The sequence below is a fragment of the Poecilia mexicana genome, unplaced genomic scaffold (assembly GCF_051168715.1).
Source record: "Poecilia mexicana isolate PSO_F unplaced genomic scaffold, ASM5116871v1 scaffold_23, whole genome shotgun sequence".
Classification (NCBI taxonomy): domain Eukaryota; kingdom Metazoa; phylum Chordata; class Actinopteri; order Cyprinodontiformes; family Poeciliidae; genus Poecilia; species Poecilia mexicana.
Window position 1 is genome coordinate 20,282,241 of NW_028263392.1, and position 18,837 is coordinate 20,301,077.

The 18,837-nt window shown below is 44.5% G+C and overlaps 2 long non-coding RNA genes across 2 annotated transcripts; one reads left to right on the top strand and one right to left on the bottom strand.

Moving 5' to 3' along the window:
• The first annotated feature begins 12,919 nt into the window (after positions 1-12,919).
• LOC148152599 (uncharacterized) lies at positions 12,920-14,266 on the top strand. The gene is made up of 2 exons (XR_015762218.1): positions 12,920-13,474; positions 14,103-14,266. It is a non-coding gene; the product is annotated as an uncharacterized LOC148152599 (long non-coding RNA).
• Positions 14,267-16,000: 1,734 nt separating this feature from the next.
• Positions 16,001-17,010, bottom strand: LOC148152600 (uncharacterized). Its single transcript, XR_015762174.1, has 2 exons — positions 16,604-17,010; positions 16,001-16,359 (listed from the first exon to the last, which is right to left on the bottom strand). It is a non-coding gene; the product is annotated as an uncharacterized LOC148152600 (long non-coding RNA).
• Positions 17,011-18,837: the final 1,827 nt, after the last annotated feature.

The window sequence follows — 18,837 nt, forward strand, 5'->3', positions numbered from 1 at the left end:
TGAACTCGTCCACCTCTAAAAACTATTAAAAATTGAAGTGATAATCATTTAAATCAGTGTTTTTCAACCTTTTCTGAGCCAAGGTACATTGTTTTAATTGAAAAAATCCCGAGGCACACCACCAACCACAAATGTAGACAGATACTCTGTAGCCACCTATAGTATATACATTCTTATCAAAGTGTCTTGAATAGGAATCAAATTAACATGTCCACTTCAGAAATACACCTGAACAGCCACAACACTGTGGTGTGATGCATGAATGTAGTAACATTCAAGCTTCACTAATTCTCTTGTTTTAATGTAAAATGCTCTGTACCTGCTGCCATCTAGTGGTAAGAAAATGACATGATTACACTGCTAGTCAGTACTACAGCAGAGACGCTCAGAGATGGCATCATTTGCAGATAATTGATTCGTTTTCAAAAAATCTTTTAAGACCAATTACCGTACTTTCCAGACTATGAGCGAACCATACTATAAACCGCACCTTCAAATTTTTTGAATCCCCCGGAAACTTGCATATATCAGCCGCACCGGGCTACAGGCCGCTGGTATCTCTGCCGCTCTCGGTTTCCCATAAGGACCAGCAGAGGGCAGCAGAGGGCTGCGTCCTAATACCTGCTGGATATATTAAGGACAAAGTTCTCCGTCTCCAAATCCGGTTTTGTTCACGCCGAGTTTACGTGCAGCGGCTTTATTTCCCTCCTGTGCTGCCAGATCGACACTGCTCAACTTAGAAGCTGCATCATATGAGTTTGAAAACATTTCTCCGTCGTGCCTGCTGCTAGCATGTGCTTGTTCTAAATCAATGTTTCTCCACCCTGGTCCTCAGCCCCCCTGCTCTGCATGTTTTAGATGAGCCTCTTTTCCAGAACAGCTGATCCAAATGATTGCATGACCATCAGGTGCTGCAGAAACCTGTTAATCACCCAGAGATAGAATCCAGGTGTGGCAGAAGGGAAACAGCTAAAACATGCAGGACAGGGGGGGTGAGGACCAGGGTGGAGAAACACTGATCTAAATGAAAATTAGCTCGTCCTTCTTTGATTTCCAATTTTGACTTCCAACGATTCACTTCCTGCTAAAGAGCCCCCTGGTGGTAGAAGAAAAATCCACAGAAAAGCCGCATGTTCAAAGTGTAGGAGAAAAGTAGCGGCTTATAGTCCGGAGGTGAAATTGGATAATTTCCACGGCACACCTGATGATCACTCACGGTACTAGTGTGCTGCGGCACAGAGGTTGAAAAACACTGATTTAAAATAGCACAACATCATGTTGACGACATGAAACATTAAAAATGGATACAGTTCTGTTTTTGACATAACCAGAGATTTGTTTGTTTTTTGAACTGAAACTGGTTACAGGCTTTGAATCAACAGAAAGTGAGTCGGAACTGTGGATCGTCTCAGACTGAAGCACTTTGAGCAAAAGTGGCTCTTCGAAGGGAACCTTACATTTCCATCTAAACCGCTCTAGATCTGCTGCTGCCCTGCAGTCTCTGCATGCTGTCGCTTAATGGTGTAGGTGCAAATCTGTTTAAACGCGTAAAAATCAAATTTAAAAGATTATAATTTATAAAAGTGAGAAAGTCCAAAATGTCAAATTTAGCCAAAATATGACGGTGATGGAATCTGATTGGCTTTTGGTATAATGATCAAAAACCAATTTGACGGGTAAAAATAGAACATGACCGATTTTTTAAAACGCTGTCCGTCAAATTACGGAGAACATAAAAGTCTGGCGTGACCTCTGACCTTAACGGAAACGGGAATTATCCGGTTCCGACCTGAACCGTTTTATTGTTCTGCGCTCTGGCAGAACTCTTTTCTGTTCTGATTCAATTTTCCCTCAAAGTTTCTGGATAAAAATGAGAGTCAATGTTTTAGTTTATTTTCAATAAAAACCTGCTTCCCCTGTCTGATACTGTTTCATGCTTACAAACACCGCCGGTTTGACTGTGGCTCCGTCTATTTCCCGGAGAAGACGTTGCTGAGCCGAAAGTCTGTCAGAAGAAAGTTGCAGTGTTGTGATGGAGGTCATGTGACTGGAGACGCTGCAGTCACCTTTAATTAACCCACTTCCGGTCCCTCAGCGGGGAGATTAGAGAGGTGAGCGCCTTAACGAGATGGCAGCTGATTGGCTGAGGCTGGAGGTTAATTGGGAGAAGGACCTGGAGGTAATTAAAAACCTCACCAACTATTCCATCTAGTTTCTACTGTAAAAATGTCAGTTCAGGTGAAATGAGACCAAAGTAATTTAGCAAAAACCAGCGAGATGAACGGCAACAAAAGCTGGAACATTTTTCGCTCAACAGTTTTATAAGATCCACCAGAAAATATTCAAATTTTATTTGTGTAGCACCTTTCAGCAACAAGACATTTCAAAGAGCTTTACATCATAAAACCACAAAAATACAAAGTCACAGAAATGGAGAACATAATCAGATCATTGATCAATGTTCCAGTTATTGATCAGATCGGCTCCAACCTGCTGCTTTCAGTCTGGGTTTAAAGGAGCTCAGGGTTTCGGCTGTTTTTCAGTTTTCTGGAAGTTTGTTCCAGATCTGTGGAGCATAGAAGCTGAAAGCTGCTTGTTCATGTTTGGTTCTGGTTCTGATGCAGAGCAGAACCAGAACCTGAGGGGTTTGGAAGGTTGGTACAACAACATTTCTTTAATGTATTGTGGTGCTAAACTGTTCAGGGATTTATAAACTGGGTGGTGTAGAACTGGGTGGTGTAGATCTGAACCGGGTGGTGTAGAACCGGGTGGTGTAGAATCGGGTGGTGTAGATCTGGGTGGTGTAGATCTGGGTGGTGTAGAACTGGGTGGTGTAGATCTGAACCGGGTGGTGTAGAACCAGGTGGTGTAGAATCGGGTGGTGTAGATCTGGGTGGTGTAGAACTGGGTGGTGTAGATCTGAACCGGGTGGTGTAGAACCGGGTGGTGTAGAATCGGGTGGTGTAGATCTGGGTGGTGTAGAACTGGGTGGTGTAGATCTGAACCGGGTGGTGTAGAACCGGGTGGTGTAGAATCGGGTGGTGTAGAGCTGGGTGGTGTAGAACCGGGTGGTGTAGAACTGGGTGGTGTAGATCTGAACCGGGTGGTGTAGAACCAGGTGGTGTAGATCTGAACCGGGTGGTGTAGAACCAGGTGGTGTAGATCTGAACCGGGTGGTGTAGAACCGGGTGGTGTAGAACCGGGTGGTGTAGAGCTGGGTGGTGTAGAACCGGGTGGTGTCTCTACCCTCCTGGTTTTAGTCAGAACTCCAGCTGCAGAATTGAACTGGACCAAAGTGATGAAGCGTTCTGCTGCTGGCCCGTTGATCAATCGCTTATCGATCACCAGATCCAATCGTCTTAGAAACTAAATTAAAAACTTGGTGAGATTTTGTGTTTTTCTGATCAGCAGATCAGAACCTGCTGTGAGACTAAAGGAGGCTTTGTGTTGGACCGGGCCGCTTCTGAAGGAAGAACCTTCATCACAGCCGGTTGAGGCTGATGATGTAACGCTGCCACGCATCGTCCCAGGAAACCGGGGGTTGCCACGGAGATCCCGCATGTCTGGAGGGGCGGAGCCTCAGAGGCACGGCTTAAAAAATTCAGGAGTTTCAGCAGCGAGAGGCTAAATATAGACTTCCTGTTGGGAGGGGGGCCGCCTTCTGGGTCAATCAGAACCGGTTAGAACCGGAACCAGAACACGACTGTAACTTCAGAGGACCATGAAGGAGGACATCCTGTCTCAGCAGCCTGGTTCCGGTCCAGTTTCAGATCTGCACTGAACCCCTGAGTTTTGGAGGTCGTTCAGCTGCTGTGGAGAACCAGAGCACTAAAGATGTGGTCCAGAACCAGGTCAGGGACCAGAACCGGGTCAGGGTCCAGAAAGGAAAAGGTTCCCAGTCAGGAATCTGTTTGGTTTTGTGATCTGAAAAGAACTGGAACTGTTCAGTCAGGAAAGAGTAAAAATTGTTTGGTCAGAAGAAAACTTGATGGAAGGAGAAAATGGTGTTAAGGTCGAAGCTGACTGAGCAGCTGAAGGAACCTTCATTTGTCTGGTGAGGAGGTTCTGGTGGTTCTGGTCCGGTCTGGACTCTGACCCGGTTTACAGAATCTGTTGCAATGAGACGCTGAACGTCTCTAAACCTTACAAACTTTCTTAAATTGAGAAACAAGAAGTTCAGAACCAACCTGGAAGGAATCTGTTCAAGGAATCGGATCTCAGCAACTTGAAGCTGGAGGGGAGAACAAACCTGGTTCTGGTTCTGGTTTGGTTAGCTGTCAGAACCACAGCTATGGCGACAATATACAACTTTACATTAGAACTGGAGCATCATCACCATTTTCACTCACTGCCTTCACCACTTGCCTGGAGGAGATGAGGACGTGGATGAATCAGGACTTCAGTTAAACTGCTCCAAACTGAGGCCATGTTGACCAGAACACCTCACCAGGTTCAATCTTCAACCTTGACGACAATCTTCTTCTCTGGACAAGACATCCCCCTTTCCACCACTGTTACAGATCTTGGAGTTAGAATGGATCCTCATCTTACATTTGAAAATCAGATTAAGCATCTATTTAAAACCAGTTTCTTTCATCTTCGCAATATCTCCAAAATTCGTCCATCTCTCTCTTTCTCTGATGCCTTTGTCTCCTCCAGGCTCGACTACTGCAACTCTCTGTTCATTGGAATCCATAGAAAACACCTTCAGAAGCTCCAATACATTCAAACCAGAGCAGCCAGGATTCATTGAGGGCCTAAATCTGCCCATATTACATCTAATCTGCAAGACCTTCACTGGCTTCCTGTTACAGAATTCAGTACAAAATCTCTCTCATTACACATCAGTGTTTAAAAACTTCACCGGATTATCTGAAGGACCTTCTCATTCCACCTTCCTCCACCTTCCTCCACCTTCCTCGCTCCAGATTAAGGACCATGGGAGATTCGCTGGGCTGCCCCCCGTCTCTGGAACTCTCTCCCGGATTATTTGAGAGCTCAGCAACCACTGGTTCACTTCAAAAGAGGCTTAAAGACTTTTTTAAGCAGCCTATTCTGCCTCCACATGATTTTTATGATGTTGATTTTATCTATGATTTTAGTTGCACTGTGTAGCACTTTGAGATTTTTTCTAATGAAAAGTGCTGTACAAATTAAATTGATTATTATTATTATTATAACCTTCATGGACCCACAGACTGAATGGATCCAAAACACAGCAGCAGCACACTCCAGTTATCTGGACCCGATCAGAACCAGAACCTGCTTCATGCAGCCAGGTCAAACAGTCAGAATCAACTGCTAGGTTCTGACTCTGAACTGAACCTGGACCCAGGCCATCAGAACCGGGCACACTGCAGCTTTAATTAAGGTTTCAGTTGCAGAGACTGGACCAGAGCCAGCAGACCAAAGCAGAACCGGAGCAAAGACTGAGAGAACCAGGCGGACCGGGCCATAGAGGGGGTTCTGATCCGTAGCTCCTTACCCTCCAGGTAACAGCTCAGCGGCTCAGGTGAATTAACACCTGTGATCATGTTGCCATGGTTGCAGGTCAGGAGATCAGACGGATCAGATTCCTGCCATCGATTCTGATCTGTCTGCCAGAACCAGAACCTGCAGCAGAGAAGACCCGGCCTCCTCCAGTTGTTTCTGCATCGGCGCCAGGCTGGATCGAAGTCAGCTGCTGATTGGTCAATTCACTGTGGGGGTGGGGCCAGAGGTGTCCGCCATTTTGACTGACGGTGTTAAAACATTTTGATCCTCAAGTTTTTAAAATATGACACATTTAATAGTATTTTAGGTAACACTTTATTTGAAGGGGTGTGAATAAGACTGACATAACTCCGTCATAAACATGACATAACTCCGTCATAAACATGACATAACATGTCATAAACATCAGTAAGTCTTCATGAATATTTAACTGTTGTCATAAAGTGTCATTCGGTAAATCATGACACTTTTAATACAAAGTTGACATTCAAAATGTCTGTCATGACAACTTATTAACCAAGAATCATGTCATAAATATGTCATAATAGTAATCATAATGATTTAATTATTACAGTATCAAAAGCTTCAACAAAACAGTGATTAATATTCCCACAATCTGAAATAAAGCAAAACAAGTAGATTTCATTAAGCTTTATTACACTGTCAAATGATTTAATAAGAGTCAATAATTTCTTTTACATCAAGTACAGTGAAATCAATAGCAACAATTATAAAGATGTCATTTAGTGTTATTACAGAGTCAAATGCTATGCTAACAGTGTCTCTGATGTTAAGTCTTAACTCAAGTGAAGTGAAACACACTGGACTCCTTATAACTACCATCATAGCTGTAGAACATTGGAATAAAACTAAAGATAACTTGTTCTTCAAACAGAGGGTTTGACATCTGGTCAGTATGTTGTTACTCTGAAATACTGATTGAAAAACTAAAACAGAATTACTTAAGCCCACTTCACACTATGCGATTTTAGAACTGTTGGCCGATTTTCAAAACCTGAGGCCACACCGACCAAATCGTAGGTAACGCGTCGATCGGCCCGATCGTGCAGTGTGTGACGTTCAGCTACACGGCAAGAGCAACACACCTCCCACGAACTGATTTCTCACCGACGTTCAGATTCCAGACAGAAAATACAGTAAAAACCCAGGATATCACACGGGGATTTAGAGTAAACAACCATGTCTGACAGCGTAGAAGCAGTAGTGACAGTTTGTAGCTTGTTTTAAACAGAAAAGATGTAACAAAAAGAAAAGGAGTTGGATAAAAACGTGGACACCCGGCGGCTTTATTTGCTGCACAACGCTATGGAGGTGAGTTGTGTTTTTTCGTCTGTTTTACGAGCCAGCATGAAACCCTGGCTGAATGAAAATCATTAGGACCTGTTTATGTCACGTTAATGATGAACAGCTGAAAAATCACCGGAATCAACTGGGGTAGAATTTGGCTCCAACTCCTCTCCTTGTCTTTTATATATTCTTTGCACGAAATGTTGAATAAACATTAATGTTGTTTCCACATATCATCTCCAATCTCCGCTGGACCTCATGACAACCCAGCAGCCCACTGGGGTGTCCAGTGTTATCGCTACTGAACCTGTTGCTCAACAGATGGTGACCATGTTTGACAGGGTCCTCTCTCTGTGCAATGCGTCACTAGCTACTGGTCACCAGAAAGCAAGCCGGTCTCAGGTTTCTCGGCGCACACAGCCCCAAGGATGTCGAGTTTGTGGATCCAGCGAACACTCCACACATTCACACTGCAGACTATTCAGGTTATGTCTTCACTGTTTTGAGCCAGGACATGTGAAACATGACTGCAGGCAGGCAGTGGGACAGAGATCCTCAAATGCTGCTTCACATGTTGATTTAAACTGACCAGCCTGTGTGATGAGAGGGGCAGCATGGGCAATGTAACAAACACCCTCACTGATTCTGTTAATCCACACTCTGTGTATGTTGAATGTTGTAACAGCTTCCCCGAAGAGAAAACAATAATTTTGGTTGGGTCACATAGAGTTCAGGAAGCTAGTGAGTTGTTTTATGCTCCTGTGTCGATTGGTGGCCAGACATCACTGAGAGGGATGCTGGACTCAGGCAGCATGTCATGTACACTTAGTGAAATGGGAGAGGCTAAGTTGAGAGCGGCAGGTGTTGTCCTTTTTCCACAACCTGTCCCTGAAAAAGTTGTCCTTGTTGGTTGTGGTGGACTTGTTACACGGCCTAAATGCATTTATGAGGTGAACATGGAGCTCTACGGTCTTAAGTGTCTAGTGCCGATGTTCCTTGTCCCTGGGCAGAGGGATGAGTTGATTATTGGCACAAATGTGCTTCGACCAGTGATCCAAAGGATGAAATCTGATGGGAAATACTGGGAGATGGTGTCCTCTCATACAACTGACCCTGATTGTGAACAGTTCCTCCAGTTGCTGAGTTGCACCTCTCGGTGGCTGAGTCCAGAGGTACCTGATAAAGTGGGTACTGTGACATTGCAGCAGGCTGTTACACTGCTGCCCCGAAAAGAATACATTGTTTGGGGAAGGCTTCCTTCCTCTGCTCCTGTGTCACCTGGGAGGACTGTCATTGTGGAACCAACTTCAGCTCGCTCCACACCGAAAAACATCTTGGTTGGTCGGGTTATTACACCAATGTGGGGCGATCGCTGGGTTCCCATGAAGGTTCTTAATCCCACTGACAAACCTCTTATATTGCGCCGCAATAGTAAGTTGGCTGATGTATTCCCATGTGTGGCTGTTGAGAACTTTCCTGTCACTCCGGGCTCATGCATGGTGCAGTCGAACCAGGCTACTTCCTCGTTCTCCCTGGGATGTGAATCATCAGATCCTGTGCAGATGCTAAAGGACTGTGGACTTGGTGATGTGGACTTAGAGGGTTGTGAAGTGTCTGATGAGTGGAGGGGGAAGCTGGCTGATCTGTTGTTGAGCTTTCAGGGTGTGTTCTCCAAGGACCATTTGGACTGTGGGGAGGCAAAAGGTTTGTCCATCGGATCCATCTATCTGATGCTCGCCCCTTCAGGTTGCCTTTCCGCAGGGTGCCCCCGGCGCAATATTAAGTGTTGAGAGAAGTGGTATCAGAGATGGAAATGAAAGGCATAATCAGTAAGTCAATCAATGAATATGCTTCACTCTTGGTGTTGGTGTGGAAGAAGAATGGCGACTTGAGAATATGTACTGATTTCCGTTGGCTTAACGCTAGGACGGTTAAAGATGCACATCCACTGCCCCACCAAGCTGAATGTCTTGCTGCCCTGGGTGGGAATGCCTTCTTCAGCACCATGGATCTGACCTCTGGGTTTTACAACGTGCCTCTGCATGAGTCCGACAGACGTTTCACGGCCTTCACTACACCACTTGGCCTATACGAGTATAACTGTCTCCCTCAAGGTCTCTGTAACAGTCCTGCATCGTTCATGCGCATGATGCTCAGTATCTTTGGTGACTTAAACTTCTCCAGTCTCCTCTGCTATTTGGATGACCTGTTGGTGTTCGCGTCTTCTGAAGAGGAGTCATTGAACCGTTTGAGGGTTGTATTCTCCCGGCTGCGGTCCAGCAACCTGAAACTCTCTCAGAAAAAGTGTCACTTCCTGAAACAGTCTGTGGCATTTCTTGGACATGTTGAGTGCTTCTGGTGTCTCTGTTGATGAGGAAAAGGAGAGAGTAATAACTGGCTTCACAAAGGCAGATCTAATGGAGGCTGATGGTCACACTCCCTCTCAGCAGAAGGTTAGATCATTTCTTGGAATGGTAATATTTTACCAACATTTCATCCCTGCCTGTTCTCGTATTGCCAAACCGCTTTTTGCCTTGACTGCAGGCCAGAAGAGGAGACACAAGGGCATCAGTCATCGTGTGAGACCTGGGACGTTCGGGAAACTGACGCCACTTGATTGGACCCCTGAGTGTGAGGCAGCCTTTGTGCAGTTGAAAAATGCACTCCTCAATTCTGTGGTTTTGGCACACCCGGATTTTGACAGACCTTTCATCCTTTCCACAGATGCTTCCACTGATGGTCTGGGTGCCGTTCTTTCTCAGGTATCAGTGGGTGAGGAGAGGGCAAGACCAGTTGCTTTTGCTAGCAAGTCTCTCAGTCATCGCCAAGCCAAGTACCCCGCTCACAGACTTGAGTTTTTGGCTCTTAAATGGGCAGTCTGTGATAAATTCAGTCATTGGCTCAAGGGTCAAAAATTCACTGTTTGGACCGATAATAACCCTCTCACATATATTCTGACCAAGCCAAAGTTGGATGCTTGTGAGCAATGCTGAGTCTCCAAGCTTTCTCCATACATCAAGTATGTCCCGGGCAGGTTGAATATTGTGGTGGATGCTCTGAGCAGAGGCCCATTTGTGAAGTCGCTGGCTGAACGTGTGCTGGCGGAACGCTATGCTGACCTATTGAAGCAGGCCTGTGATGTGAAGGATGAGTCTGTGCAGGCAGCTTTTCATCTGACTTGCCATCCCCAGTCTTTGATTGACTTACCATTCTCAACGGCCGTCAATGTCTCCATGTCTGATGATGATGTCTCCTCGGTGTTATCATCCATCAGCAACTGGGAGGTGGCGCCTAGACACCGTGCCGCGTCCCTAGTTGACCACTTGCCATCAGTTGTTGTCCCTAATGTTAATGCTTCCTCTGTTCTATCCAAGGCGGAGCTTCAGTCTCAACAGGAGCGTGATGCCACGCTCTCCAGGGTTCTCCATTATGTGACCAGGAAGCGGAGGCCTTCTAGACGTGAACGCTACAACGAGTGTCAGCAGACCTTGAAACTTTTGAAGCAGTGGGATAGACTTGTGCTTTTGGATGGGATTCTTTACCGTGTTACAAAAGATCCCTCGACGAAACACAAGCGCTTCCAGTTTGTCGTACCAGAGTGCCTTCGCTCAGTGGTACTTTCTGGCATACATGACAACACCGGTCACCAAGGCCAGTCGCGTACTTTGTCGCTGGCTTGTCAACGTTTTTTTTTTGGTTTGATATGGACAAGGATGTGCATAACTATGTAAAGCAGTGTTCAAGATGTGTTCTCAGACCCCTGAGCCAGCTGCCAGGGCACCACTGGAGAGTATAAAGACCTGTGCTCCTCTTGAGTTAGTGTGCATTGATTTCTGGTCAGCTGCAGACAGTCACAACAAGACTGTGGATGTGCTTGTAATCACTGACCACTTTACTAAGTTGGCACATGCCTTCACCTGTCATGACCAATCAGCTAAGAGTGTGGCAAAGAAGCTGTGGGAGGGTTTCTTCTGCATGGTTTCCCTCAGCGCATACACTCTGACCAGGGCCCAAGCTTTGAGAGTGAGTTAGTGGCAGAGTTATTGGACATGGGTGGTATTATGAAATCACACACTACGCCCTACCACCCCATGGGCAATGGCGTTACGGAGAGATTTAACCGAACTTTGGGGAGCATGTTGAGATCTCTGCCCCCTAGAGTGAAACAGAAGTGGCCACAAATGATTCAGTTGATGACATTTGTGTTCAACTGTACTGCACATGAAACGACTGGGTTTGCGCCTTTTTACCTGATGTTTGGACGGGTTCCATGGTTACCGGTTGATCTCATTTTCAAGAGTGTTCTTCGTGATGACACAGTTTGTGATTACAATACCTATGTCAAGTCACTCATGGATGATTTACATTCTGCTATGGCCCTGGCTCAAGAACACAGTGCTGCTGAGCAGAGACATCAATCAAGACAGTACAACAAAAGGGTCAGGGGCTTACTTCTGTTGGTGGGGGACCGGGTGCTGTTGGCAAACAAAGGCGCGAGAGGGAAACGTAAGCTGTCAGATAAATGGGAGTCTACAGTTTTTGAGGTCATCGCTTCTAAACCCGGCCTAAACCTTTATAAGATCAGGGATTCGTCAGGACGTGAAAAGACAGTTCACCGCAACCTCCTACTCCAGGTCAACTTCTTGCCTTTGGACCCTTCATTGGGTGAGCAGCACTCTGTTAGTTTTGTTGCTGCCCCTGGGGAGCCCGATACCTCTACCTTGGAAAGAGGAACTGAGACCCGAGGGCCTGGTATCCCTCCTTGTGCCAGTGAGTCTACTGAGGCCCGTACGGCATCCTGGGTTCAGGCACAGTCGCCATGTGAGAGCGAAGACTTACCCTCTTCTGATGGGATGTCTTCTGCCCCCCTTGGGTGGGCTGGTGAAGGTGCTCCTTCAGTCCCTTCCATTGAGTCACATAGTCATCCAGGGGACTTCAATGACCTTCAGCGATTAGGTCACAGAGGGACTACGCGTCTTGGCAGGATTATCAAGCCAGTGCGTAGGTTGATTGAGTCTATGGCCCAGATTGAATCTGTTTCTGGGAGTCAAAAAGTTAAACCTCCTATTACAGCTGTGTAATTTTTTTTTCTTTTGTTTGTTTTTCCTAGTACTTCATCTTTGGTCACCTGATTGTTAAGCCTCTAGGCAAGTGTTTTGTTGAGTATGTGGATGGCATGTGCACAATTTTATTTCTGAATATTGTCATTGGCCAAAACGGTGTGGTGTATAGGGCACCGCATCCTGTCTGATAGGTTTCTGTCACCTCTTAATCTTTTACTAGATGGCTCTTCTGCCGACTTTGTCAGTTGGCTATGGTAATTTTTGGCCTGTGTTGTATGGTTTTTGTTTGCTTGTTTTTGTTTTCCTTATGGTTTTATAATTTTGTGTAAATCTAGGGGGGTGAATGTAACTGGGTCTATATTAATAGTTGTATATTTCCACAAAATGTGTTCTTTCATGTATTTGTCTGCTTCTACTTGACTGCTGTTGTGTCCTCTGTGTCTACTATAAGGGGTTTGGTCCTCCAACTTCGCCTTATTTTCTTCTTCTTTTGTTCAGGGTCCTCCAGGACTATTATAAATATTAAGTTATTAATTTCCTCTTCCCTTTTGATATTCGTTCCACTGGGGAGAGGCAAGTTTCATAATCTATTGTAATCCTTTCATTTATATAGTTCAAATGTTTATTTTTCCTTCTGTATTAATAAGAAGTGTTTGGATATTTTTATTTGAGTTGCTATTACACCTTCATATCATTTGATGCATGCTAGCTATTATTTTGTATAGATCGGGTTGGAGAACTGGAGCACATGCTAGGTGCTAATGCTAATATCTCCTGATTGACAAGAGTAAATAAACGGAGACCGCCTCCAAATCCAAACTTGATGTCTTGTGGTTTGTCTGATCACCACACAAAACACACGACGCAGAAGTCCACCGGTCACATATGCGCTGGGTTTTTACCTTAGAGTGGCCAACTCTCTGTTATTCCTCTGTCAATTTGATACAGTAGAGGCTTCCACACGTCCCATATCTGTGTCCTCTGTCACTTTTATCAGCAGTTAAAACTGTTTAATCCATTGTTAACATGTGGTAACCTGTTTTTCCGAGCCGCCTTTAAACGCAACATGAGCGCTACGACACTCACGCTGGGTTTACACCTGTGGGCAGTGAAGGAGACCTGCTGCTGTTCAGGTGTGTTATGCCCCTTTTCCACCGGCTCTACTCGGCCGGCTCGCTTTAAATGCGTTTCCACCGGCTCTTTTCAACGGGGCTCGCCCTGCTTTTTAGGGTCCTGCTTCAGAGCAGGGCTAGCCGGGCCGGCCCTGGTTTGGTAGGTGACGTAAGCTTCACTGCTGTTCACTGATTGGCTGAGGGCGTGGACAAGACGGAGCAGCAGAGAGAGAAGAAAAATGAAGGCGCAACGTTTGAAACTCTCTGAACACGGAAGTGATGGAAGATACAAACAAGCCGTTAACTAAAAAAAGATGCCGGCTTTTTTCTTTGCTTCGGATTTCAATATTCAGCGGCATCTCGATGGAGCCGTGAGGAATGAGTCGTTTTTGTCAGTAGTGGAGCGAAAGTAAAGCCTCGTTAGCTGCTTCGGAGCGACGGAGCCCCACGGTGAACACCGACCAGACGCAGCTGACGCCGCTGCTGCTCTCCAGCCAGGTGAGCAGTTTGGAGATATATCTGTCTGGTTTGTACTACATTTAAGGCTGCATACATACAGTCATGGAAGACATTTAAAACACAAAGTCTGCTGTATTTTTATTGCTCAAACACAACATGCGCATTTTCTGAAGACACTCTGTTGCACATTAGTTATAAATAACTCAGTATTGTACAGCATTTTACCTTCGCTTGTTTCTTATCTTTGCGTGAATCTACGTGCTTCGATTGTTTCTCATTTTGCTGTTGCATCTGAGTTTCCCCCGTTGTGAGATAATAAAACATATTATATGACATCCTATTATTGTAAAATGGCTAGATATCAGTTCTCTAATCAAATTATGAATTAGTAATTGCAGAATGAGCAAGAAAACGATGGTGGTATTTTATCCATGGCTGTATGCATGCATAGGTCTAAAACTTACAAGTAATTACATTTTGTCTTTAATTTACACTATTCCAGTTATTTATAATTCTGTATGGTTGGATGGTTAAAAAAAGAGTTTGCATGTATAAAGTAACATATCTGTTTAAATAATTCCTTATGTGTCTGTAACTTCCACATTAGTAACTGTTATTTATCTACATTTATGTGCTATAAGCTATAACATCTGATTACTTTTCCCAGGGAGCAGAAGGAGAGCAACATGGCTGACATGATGGAGAACGATGAGGAGAACCATCAGAACAGGATCTCTTTCAGGAGGAAGCAGCTACCAGCAGATATGGCAGAGCTCCATGGAGAATTGAGACAAACAGAAAAATAAAAGTTGTTGTGTCTCAGTGAACAAAGTCTCTATTTCTGCTCACTCCACACATTATTGTATATACTGTAGTTTATATGGCATCAAGGTCCAAATACAATCCTCCCAAAATGTGAGGAGCTTTAGCCAGAGTGAAAATAACATTATATTACATAAATATGTCATTGAACTTAACATTGTAGATTACCAATGAAGCCATCCGAAACTGAATACGTTATTCAGCAAACCAAACATTTTGACATTATTATCAGGGTTTCTATTAACAAGAACCCAAATCATGTTAGTTTCTAGTTTATACATCATCCTTCTATCCACTCACTGTTTATCTGTCTTCCTGCAGAATCTTCAATGTAAGAAAGGGAGAAAATGTGTCCAAAACCTGTAACCTTAATTAGTGATAAATAAGACTGAGTTTAAACTTTAAATTCTTTGTGTCCAAAATGTGAAAACATGGAACTAGAACCAGTCAGATTGGAAGGAATAAAGCTTTATTGATGTGAATCAGGTGAATCATAATTAAACGTATTGAGAAGTTAAAAACAACACACATTTTTTTTATCAGAAATGTTTCATCAGCATATTGAGCTCATGTGATTCCTGCTCCAGAAAGGTGAAGGTCTCTGGACATCCTGAAGGTAAACACCGACCAGCAGTCAGGAAGACGGACACTGATGAGATCCTACAACTCAGAGGAGCAGGAAGAACCACGATGGTCTGCAGCGGCAGTTTACCAACATGAAAACACATTGAAATATATGATGAATTAATTCTGATATTTGTAAGTTATTTGCAACACCCTGACTAACATTAGCTCATGTATATTCAGCACTATTACAAGTTTTATCGTAGTTTAATACAAAAATCATCGTTAGCTCACCTGAACCGTCTGAGCCACCTGCTTTCCTGCTGCTGCAAGGCGGAGATCAGCTCCTCCTCACCACATCGCAGCTTTCCTCCCACTGTCACATTTTCTTTTAGTCTCAGAAAAATCGCAATCAGGCTATAAAAATAGCTCAGCTCTCTCTTCTTCTTTTGTATCAGAAAAACAACAACTCGCCTTAGGTCGCAGGTAACGAAGCACAGCACGTCGCTCCTGGAGGCGGGGCGCTACACCCCCCCGCCACCAGGAGGCGGTACCCTGCAACAGAGCCAAGTGGGCCGGTGGAAACGCGATCACTCCGAAACAGAGCCGAGCCGGGTTGTTGAAATAGAGCCGGTGGAAAAGGGGCATTAGAATCACGGCAGCAAACCAGCAAAACGCAAAGAACTTTTCACAGTTTGTCCCCCAAACTAACCGACTGAGTTGAGTAAAGCTGTTGGATGCAGGTAATGTTAGCTAAAAGATGACTAGCTAATGTTAGCTAAAGGATGACTAGCTAATATCAATACAGAACCTTTAGCTTAACAAGTAGCTTGTAGGCTACCGATGTTGTTGTCTATATCCAGCAACGTACATTCCGCACACAAGTCGTTCAACCAGACAGCTATTTTTGTTCCATAGGGGGGGGCAGAAAATGTTTGGAAACCTCTGCCTTACATAAAGGAGAACTTTGACTAACATCTTAGCTTTTAATTTGCGACATTAAAATTGGAGGGGAAAAACTATTTGCCTGCCTGTCTTTAAAATAATAAGGGCTAACGTTACAGTAATTGTGTTTAATACCTTTAGCTAACATTAACTTACAGCAAGGTAGGATTGGCTTGAATTGCTTATAGCTAACATTACAGATGTAACGGGTGGTAAGTCAATCAGGCAATCAGGTTTCGATGAAATCTTTTTTTTATTCTGGAGAAGAAGAGTAAAACAATAAATCAACCTCCTCTTCTAATATCTTTGCACTCCAGCCCACAGCAGCGCAGAACAACGCTGTCACTAACTTTTTTTTTTTTTTTTTTTTTTTACGATTCAACAAAAATCAACGGTAACAAAAAAAAGAAATCTCACAAAAATCATAAACTAAAAACAAGAGGAGAAAAACGCCACCTGGTGGCCACAGCAACACAATAGACAGAGTTAAATAAACAGAGATAAAAAGGATAACTTAAAATAAAAAGACATACCTGGAGAAGAAGAGTAAAACAATAAATCAACCTCCTCTTCTAATCTCCTTGCACTCCAGCCTAAATGTGAAAATAAAAACAATGTTCAACCGGAGTGTGCTGGATTAGCACCGGTTTTTCGCGCCAAAATAAAATAAAGAAAATTATAATAAAACTGGTTATAAAAACCCACAATGATGGTAAAAACTGCAAAATAACACATTAACAAACAACAATAAACATCATATGATAAAACTTCAACATAAACAACAACATCCGTACAGAAAATAAACATATATCGCAGCAGTGAACTTGTCTGACTTACCCACAGCAGCGCAGAACAACGCTGTGAGGGAAAAGGGGGAAGCGGAGATGCTATGAGGGCGGACCGAGCTACGGAAGCCCAGGAGACACAAACGAGGCAAAGTGTAGAAAGGCGACCCCCACAGGCAAAACAACAAATAATAACTAAATAAGATAAAATTCACATATTCTCAGTATAAAATGAATTACAAATTATAATTTTTAAAAAAAGTACATTTGTAACTCTGTTACACAGAGAAAGAGAACATAGTCAATGTTATTTTCTCAAAGAAAATGTAAAGTTAATAAGACATACCTCATATTAGGTATCAAACTTCGGCTTCTTTTTAAACAGGAGGTCTGGCCGTTATAACTTGTGTTAGGTTTGCGCCACAATATGGAAGATTTCTTCTTCACCAACACACTGCACTCCTGTTCGTGCACTGCTGCCTCTCACTGGTGGAGATGGTGTATTGCACTACTTAGCCCTTGTGTTTAGAAATGGGGTCCAACCTTTCATCTTGGTTAATGTCAAGTTGTCATAACAAAGACATTTCGAATAATGTCAACTTTGTATTAAGTGTCATGATTTACCGAATGTTACTTTATGACAACAGTCATAAATATTCATGAAGACTTATTGATATTCATGACAGTGTCATGTCAGTCTTATTCACACCCCTTCAAACAAGGTGTTAGCATATTTTATTTTCATTTATTTATTTTCAACTGGTTTAAATAACAAGCTGAACAGAGAATCCATCATATATTAATGTAATAGTTTTAATTACATGTAATTATAATTAATTATGCTTTAATTACATGTTGTTGATTTGGGACTGGTCCCACTCGCTGCTTACAGACGATGAACTGAAACCCGATCCACTTCAGCTTCTGGAATCTGAGAGAAATCCAGCTTTCCGGGTTTTGGTCTCTGGGATTACGAACGCCTCATCAGACACACTTTATATATCGGGAACATTTCTCCAGTCAAAGCGATCAGAAGTTGCTGAATCTCTGATTTCCTATTGGCGTTTCGCTCCACTGGGTGAAAACCCGACAGGACGCTTTGGGTCGAACCGGGCCGGGGGAGTCGTTTGGACCGGAGCAGAACCAGACCCGCCGACTCAGCAGAACTATTCACACCTTCATGAAACATTCAGGCAGCAGCTGCTCTGATTAATTAGTGATGCAGCGGCCCAGTCAAAGGCCCGGTTTTGTCTGCGGCCCGGTCCACTCTCTAAAGATCAACGGGGTAGTTTCCTGGTGCTGACCCGGTTCTGCTTCTCTAACAGAAGCCCAGCTTCTCGGTTCAGAACCGCTCTGACTGGATTAGAGCTGATCTGTGGAGAACTCAGACGGTTCTGATGGGTTCTGGTGAAACTGGACCGAATCCTCCATCCTGTCCTCCATCCTGTCCTCCGTCCTTCATCCTCTCCTCCATCCTCTATCCTGTCCTCCATCCTCCATCCTGTCCTCCATCCTCCATCCTGTCCTCCATCCTCCATCCTGTCCTCCATCCTGTCCTCCATCCTCCATCCTGTCCTCCATCCTGTCCTCCATCCTCCATCCTGTCCTCCATCCTCCATCCTGTCCTCCATCCTCCATCCTGTCCTCCATCCTCTCCTTCATCCTGTCCTCCATCCTGTCCTCGATCATGTCCTCCATCCTCCATCCTGTCCTCCATCCTGTCCTCCATCCTGTCCTCCGTCCTTCATCCTCTCCTCCATCCTCGATCATGTCCTTCATCCTCTCCTTCATCCTCTCCTCCATCCTCCGTCCTGTCCTCCATCCTGTCCTCCATCCTGTCCTCCGTCCTTCATCCTCTCCTCCATCCTCGATCATGTCCTTCATCCTCTCCTTCATCCTCTCCTCCATCCTGTCCTCCATCCTCCATCCTGTCCTCCATCCTCCATCCTGTCCTCCATCCTCTCCTTCATCCTCTCCTTCATCCTCTCCTTCATCCTGTCCTTCATCCTGTCCTCCATCCTGTCCTCCATCCTGTCCTCCATCCTTCATCCTGTCCTCCATCCTGTCCTCCGTCCTTCATCCTCTCCTCCATCCTTCATCCTGTCCTCCATCCTGTCCTCCGTCCTTCATCCTCTCCTCCATCCTCCCTCTTGTCCTCCATCCTGTCCTCCATCCTGTCCTCCATCCTTTCCTCCATCCTCCATCCTGTCCTCCATCCTGTCCTCCATCCTCCATCCTGTCCTCCATTCTGTCCTCCATCCTCCATCCTGTCCTCCATCCTGTCCT